This window comes from Lipotes vexillifer, unplaced genomic scaffold (assembly GCF_000442215.2).
Source record: "Lipotes vexillifer unplaced genomic scaffold, Lipotes_vexillifer_v1.1 scaffold755, whole genome shotgun sequence".
In the NCBI taxonomy this organism is placed as follows: Eukaryota; Metazoa; Chordata; class Mammalia; order Artiodactyla; family Lipotidae; genus Lipotes; species Lipotes vexillifer.
This window is the reverse complement of record NW_006797755.1, coordinates 1863701-1871639: the sequence shown is the minus strand read 5'-3', so window position 1 is coordinate 1871639 and position 7939 is coordinate 1863701.

Below are 7939 nucleotides of genomic sequence, written 5' to 3'. Positions count from 1 at the left end.
AACGCTCGGGCCCCCGCCGCGGCTCGCGTCCGCCCGCTGCTCCCGGGAGATCCGAGGGGAAGGAAGGAAGGGAGGGGGAGGGGCCGCGAGCGTGGGAGAGGCGCCGCTGGGGGCGTCGGCCCGGCTCCGGCCCCGGCCCGCTCACGCGCCCGGCCCGAGGCCCGGAATGCCGCGCCGCCGCCTCGCTCGCCTCCAGGCCCTGCCCGAGGGGCGGCGCGCGCCGGCTGGGGCCGACAGCACGGTGCAGGCCAGTCCCTCCCGGAGTCTGGCCCTAGCGGGAAATAACGCAGCCAGGCTCCCCCGCAGCCGGCCGGCCCGGCCCACCCGCGAGCATCCGCCCCCGGGCCCAACCGCACCGCCTGCCCGGCCTGCTTTCAGGGCTGGAGGGGGCTTCTTGCTCCCCGAGGGCTGCCAAACCCCGGAAGGAGAGAGGTGGGAGAGGAGGCTCTGCAGCGCGAGAAGATCGACCCCTCCAGGGTCCTAGGCGGCCCCGCCCGCCTGACAGCCTCAACCCCGCTCCGCGCGCTGATGGGCGCAGCCGCGGCGCGCGCTCCTCCGCCTGGGAAACGGAACCGCGCAGGTCAAAAAAACTACAAAGGAAGGAGATTCAAGGGCAGGGATCACATCCCTTAGCCAGCCTCCAAATGAGGAGCCTAGGCTAAACTAGGGCAGGAACCTGAAACATGGCATTGAATTGGAGCACACTATCTATTTTTTAAAAGGAAATCTGGAGCTTTATTTAAAAATCCTCTGATAAAACAATTTCCGTTGCAGATTCGCTAACATGGTACGTTCAGTAACTTTGAATGAGTGTATGATCGGAAGTTATTGTTTTTTGAGGAATTTACTTAATTAACAAATATTTATTAAAGCATGCAATGTGCCAGGCATTGTCTCCGTCGCTGGGGATGCATTCGTAAACAGAAAATCCCTGCACCCCATCCCCCTTACATTCAAGTGATGTTTATTGTTGTCAGTTTGAGCTTCTCATTAAGTAATAGGTCTAACATTTGTAAGCACCCATCATACTCGAAGTCTTAATTCAGTAGTGCCTGGTCAACAGTAAAAGCATATTCCCCAAAGGCTTGTGAGAAATATTAGTTACTTCCCTTTTACCATTAGGAAAAGATGAAACTAAAAGAAGTTTGGTCCAAGTTACCCTGAAACCTTAGGTTATTCACCACCTGTTCTCTGAGTGGCCCTAGACAGCAAATCCAAACCGACCTGTAAGGTAAGAACATGGATGCTTTTCTTGGAATGAACTAAGTCCTGGAAGAGTATGAATAAGAGAAGGCAGAGATATATGCAGTAGTTCTTCAGCAGCTGTGAAGCTGCCCTGGCATGCAGTGCCCCATAGTTGCCCAGGGCAACTATGGTGCCCTGCTTAGTGCACCCTCAGGGCAGTCTCAGGGACACACCTGGGCATACCCGACTTCTAGAACCAGGACTGGAACATGCTGGGAATTCAGGGCTGATCTGAGGCTTCAACATAGTTTTCCAGGGGAAAAACTGTGAAATATAATTAGGTCCATGGCCATAATAGACCTTAACACAGACCAATTAAATCAGAACTTCTGGGGATGGACTTCTCCAACAGTAGTTTTTGGAAGTGCTTCTAATGCACAGCCAGCGTTTCCAACTATAGGCTGTTACATTAGTATTCAAACAGATCAGTGCTGCTTCTCAAACTCTGATGTATACTTACATGTAGTAAGGGAAGTCTCATAAAATGTAGATTCTGATTCAGTAGGTCTGGGGTGGAATTTGAGATTCTGTATTTCTAATAAGCTCCCAGGTAATGCCAATACAGCTGGTCTTGGTACAACACTTTGAGAAACAAGGAACTAAATGGCAAATTTCTTGAGATAAGGCCTCATTAAGTACTAATAACTGCAGAGACTTTCAACTTTGTAAATGGCTTAAAATGGGTGTGTTCATTTGTTTTGCTCTTACTCTTACTTGAAAAAAAGCCCACTTTGTAATCTACTGCTGTTGTAACAAATTATCCCACACCTAGTGATTCAGGACAATCAACACGTATTATCTCAGCAGTTTCTGTGGGTCAGGAAGCTAGGAACAGCTTCCCTTGATGTCTCATGAGACTGTAATCAAGACATTGATTGGGGCTGCAGTCATCTGAAGGTTTGGCTGGTGCTGGAAGATCTAAGATGGTTGTTAGGAGGCCTAGGTTCCTGGCCATGAGCACCTCTCTGTAGGGTCGCTTGAGTGTTATCACAACATGTCAGCTGGCTTCCTCCAGAGCAAGCTCCCAGAGAGAACATGGTGGAAACCAAATGTCTTTTATGGTGTAGGCTTGGAAGTCATACACTGTCATTCCTGCAATAGCCTGTGTAACCTTACACAGGTTGGCCCTGTTTAATGTGGGACCAGACTATACAAGGATGACTACCAGAAGCTCATTGAGGTCACCTTGTAGGCTGGTAGCACAGGTTCAATCAAACAAGCTTTAGGACATAAACACATTTTCTCACTCAAAGATTCCTGATAAAAGATTTCACCCTTCTTAAATAGTGAATACAATGATATAATATGCCAGTATTTTAGCAGGATTCCCAAACATTATATCCCTAAGTTAACAAAGATTACTGCTTTTCAAGCGGGGCTGGGGGAGAAGAGAAAGTATTTCCAAAGCTGTTACCTAATTTTAAAAACCGTTTTGTTCCTGCTCTTTGCATTAATTTGTTCGAAGAACTTTATCTCTGACCTTCATATAAGAATTAAGATGCAATCGCCTTTCATAAGATAGTTGCTTAGTGAATATGGTATATATCAAGACCCAGCTGGCCAAAATTTGAAGATTTATTGGGGCAGAAAAAATTAGCTTCAGCATTACAATTCTAATGCCAACAAAATTTGAGGGTTCTAGGTAGGCAGGTATTAATTTGGGTTGTTACTTCGTGATTTATTAATTCTCCCCTTTCAGGGGGTTGCAGAATGTGCAGAGTAAGATATTTCAACTGGCATGTCCTTTGCTGAGATGCCCCCTTTCTTTTCTAACCAAGAAACAATACCTGGGACTTCCCCGGTGCTCCAGTGGTTAAGACTCTGTGTTTCCACTCCAAGGGACAAGGGTTCGATCCCTGGCCGGGGAACTAAGATCCCACATGCCGCACTGTACGAGGCGGCCAAAAAAAGAAAGAAAAGAAAAAACACTATCTGATTTGCTAATCTTTCATCCTTCCAGAGATGATCTATTTCTCCTTGGTGGTTGCCTACTCTGTCTGCCAGGTTGTGATTTTAGGGGCTTTATTAGGAGGGGCTGGCTCTACCTCTTTACCATCTGGAAGCCTGCCTTGACCATTGCTCCTGTTGGTTGTGAATTCTCTATATCCTTTCCTAACCCCTCTTAGTCTAACAATTATCTGAATAAAACCTGTCGTGCAGAGAACTTCAAAAATGGCTTCATCTCTATGCTACAGAGAATCCAAGAATTTCAATCCAAAATCTCTTCTCCATTTTTTTTTTTTTTGCAGGATTAGAAAGGACTCCTTTCTGCTCTTGATATATAATAATTTTAAATCACAAAGTATCTAGTGCACGTGAAAACTTTCTTGATGCTATCCAAGAAGGATCTTCTAAAAATCACTTGGGACAGAAACATTCAACCAGGCTTGAAGGAAAGGTAATTAATTGTTCTTTGTTCTCTATACTTCTCTTCAGATTTCACAGATTAGCAATACAATTTTACAATTTTATGGCTGCCTTTAGCCAAGTGGTAACTCCCTCCCCCAGCCCCCTCACTCCCCCATCTCCACCTTGATTAAGAAATACCATGACAATTTTTATTTTGCATAATTTGTTTAAATGAGATTTATTTATTCCATACTTCCTTATGGAGCTTTACCTAAGAAACTTGCCTTGAACATCTCCTGGTTTTGCTTCACGCTACCTCACTTCTCAAATGCACTGGCTAGTCTTCACTTTTGGCCAGAACCTTCTGCTTTGAGAGGCAGTTTTCCAGCTACTCCATTACTTATTACATAAAGGGTGCTTACAAACGTTTTAGACTGCACCGTGCTGAGACTTTCTGCTGTCTCATGTTTTCATTGCTTTTCACTGCGTGCCAAGCGTTTCTCCCAGAAGCAAAAGTGATGAAACAACTATTTTCAGTGAAAGGGCCCAGTGACTATGAACTTGAATTTTTGAAACTTAGCATTATTTTTTATTTCATAATCTTTAATGGTTATAAATTCTAGTGTTTTCTGTCGCACTTTAATGGAAAAGAGTATAAAGCCAGGAGGTTCAGAAAGAGACTCTCTACCCCTGCCTACCCCTAATCTGCACCCAGACTGGAAAAAGATTCAGACGAACTGTTCTCTCATTTTTTGTTTCACCTTGGGAGCTTTGCTGTCCTTTACAGCTATGATTCTTGAAGCACTTTACAAATATAATGACCTTGCAAATGTATATGAGGGAATGATTAAAACTACATTTTCAGGTTCAGAAAATTCATTAAGTCTTTCAAAAATTTCAAGTTTAATTTTTTAATGAAAATATCATGAATGGAAGAAAAATTCAGATATGCATGCTTTAAATGTATATAGCACACAAATGCTTTTTTTCTATGAGAAAACTGTGGTTTAATAGCTCTACTGATAGTTCTGTTGGTCCATTTCACTTCCACAAAGTGTGTAGTCAAAGACTTCCACTTTTCATGTTTATTCTCTGTATTCAAAATTATACTCGGTTATTTTGTCATTTACTAGTTCACCTGCAATAACTGTTTAGATGAAAATAATAGAAGCATTAAATTTATGAAGTAAATTTCTTTTTAGAAATTTGAACTTTTTTCCCTTTAAATCTCCTTAAGAAGAAAATCTAGGCAGGTAGTAGTATCCCTACTTTCCAGATAAGGGAATGGAGACACAGCCAGTGATTTTCAACAGTTATTTAATTATTTGATATTTAATAATATCAAAAGTGGAAACCATGGAAAATTACTATAGTACTCTCATTTTGTTTGTGTAAAATCAGATTTCTCAAACCCAATATAAAATTTACTCTTTGAATGTAGACTTTTTTGATTCCTTTAAAATTCAAAAAGAATTATTATATTTATCTTAAAATCAATCATGATTTTAGTGGCTTCCTCCTCTCCGTAGCATCCTTCATGTTTATATAAATACTGAATATGGCAAACTGTGTTCCTGTCATTCTATATATTAGCTTAAAATAATGATGGTCATGAGTACTTAAAGGATAATAAAGCTTTTATAATGATTGATAAGTAGTTATGACCTAGTTAAAGAAACAGATTATAGACAAGGAAATAGGAAAGATTAAGCAGCAGAGATAGAAATTGACTCCAGGGTATGCTAACTCTAGAAGATGTTCTTATCAAGCTTTCAAAATTCATTAATCACAGGGAGGTCTCTTTAGGAATTTATAATTAAAAATTAATGATCTTTATACCTACAGTAGGTTTATAATGCAAATTAGCTGGTTATTTTAGGACAAATGTTTTATACCTTATACACATATTTGAAATATTCAAATGTTGAAACAATTTATTCATCTTATATACAGGAATAATGATACTATGCAGACTTGGTCAGTCCCTTTTAGTAAATCTGTACTCATTTGGCTATGCATTTAGTTAAAAAAAAATAGCTTTTCCTTGATACTTCCCAGAGTCCTATCTGAAATAACTGCCATTGATCATAATTTACTGTTCATACAAAAGATTTGTTATATATGCATGTGTGTCTGTGTTTGTGCACTTGTTTGTGTGTGTATATATGTATGTTTTATATATGCATATATATAATGTACATATAAAACATTTAAGGTGAAGAGGTATATGCATGTGATTACCTGATAGAGTATATCTTAATGTAACTGATATGTTCATTTTTAATAGCTTGGTAACAATATAAAATTACATTTCTTTCAGTAGTACAATTAATTACTATTTATTACTATTACTACAATAATACAGGGATACCTCAGAGGTATTTCTAGTTCAATTCCAGACCACTGCAATAAAGCGAATATCACAATAAAGTGAGTCACACACATTTTTTGTTTTCCCAGCGCATATAAAATTTATGTTTACACTATACTGTAGTCTATTAAGTGTGCAATAACATGTCTAAAAAATGTACATATATTAATTTAAAATACTTTTAAAGAAATTTATCCACATTCAATATCAGAAAAATCTGTTATAATAATTGAAGAAAGCCTTAAAGAGTTACTAATAATTATTTGGAGCAAATGAATGACTTTAAAAGGTCTGTATTGGATCACAGACTAAATGGTCTTAGCCAGCTCTGAAATGATTTTTTCCTCTCTTAGTTATCATTCTATCTGATAGACCTAAACAATCTTTACCCCAAGTTTTCTGTTTTTTAAAAAAAAAATTTTAACAACCTCAAACTGACAGAAAAAAATGCAAGTTCAGTACAAAGCATTTTGTTCTGAATTATTTGAGAACAAGTTGCCAACATGATGTCTCATCATCCCTAGATAATTTACTGTGTACTTTTTACAAATAAAAACATTTTTCTACACAGCACGATGCAGGTATCAAAGTTAGGAAGTTAACACTGGTAAATTGCTACCACCTAATCTTTGGAACCCATTCAAATTTTTCAGATACCCTAATAATGTCCTTTTAAGCAAAAGGATCCAGTTCAGAACCACACCATGTACTTCTCTATGTTGTCTCTTTAGTCTCCTTTGCCTAGAACAGTTCCTTAGTCTTTCCTAGGCCTCCATGACCTTGACACTTTTGAAGATTACCAGGCAGTTTTTTTGGCCGCGCCATATGGCATGCGGGATCTTAGTTCCCCTACCAGAGATCGAACCCGTGCCCCCTGCATTCGGAGCGCACAGTCTTAACCACTGGACCGCCAGGGAAGTCCCCCAGCCAGTTATTTTGAAGAGTCCTTCAGTTGGGTTTGTCTGATTCTTCCTCAGGACTGGATTTAAGTTATGCATCTTTGGCATGAATATCAGAGAAGTGATGCTGTGCTCCTATTGCATCATATGGGGGGGTCAATTTCAATTTGTCTCATCACTGATGATGTTCCCTTTGATCACCTGATTTAAGTGGTACCTGCCAGGCTTAAGTTTACTCTTTTTTCCTTTGTAATTAATAAGTATTTTGTCAAAAGGTACCTTGTAACTTACGTAAATATCTTATTATTCCTCAAACTTTCAATCTATTCATTTATTTTACCATTTTGGACTCACGGTGTCCTATTTTAGTCAATTACTATCATTATTTTTTTTAATGCTTAAATTATCCCCAGTTTGGCCAATGCATTCAAGCCGACTTCTATGCCCTTTTGCTGTCCCCATAATTTTCTGGCACTTCCTTACCTTTGGTTATATGTTCTGGACTCATGTGGTGCTTTCTCTGCCCTAGCCCTGGAATCAGTCATTTTCCTTCCTTTTGATAAATAATGATATTTAGAAGCCAAGACTGGGTAATAGGTGTGCTCATTGCCACAGAGTTTCAGCTCCTCCTGGGCTTCTCAGTGGACAGAGCTAGGAAATGTATGTATACACATATATGTATCTTGAAAACCATCAGTCACACCGCAGCCCACTTCCCCACACAGAAGTCCTCCTCACCCCACTGAGACCCCGGTGGCCTGTATTGGGCCACCTCCTGCATGGGTGCTTTCCTTATCCTACTCGGACTTGGATGCTACACACTGGGTGGTCCTCCTGTGCAGACCCTCCTCACCCTGCTTAGGCTCTGATACTCCCCACAGGCCAGTCCTCCTATGTGTTGACTTTCTCACCCCACCTAGATTCCAATATACGATGCCTGGCCGCCACTGCTCCCTCCTTACCTAAATGCCTTCCTAGCCCTGCTTGGGATCGAACACCCTGCTCTGGTCCACCATGACTAACCCCCTTGGCCCCAACTAATGGCTTTAGGACTGAATTGTTTGGGAAGGGAAAG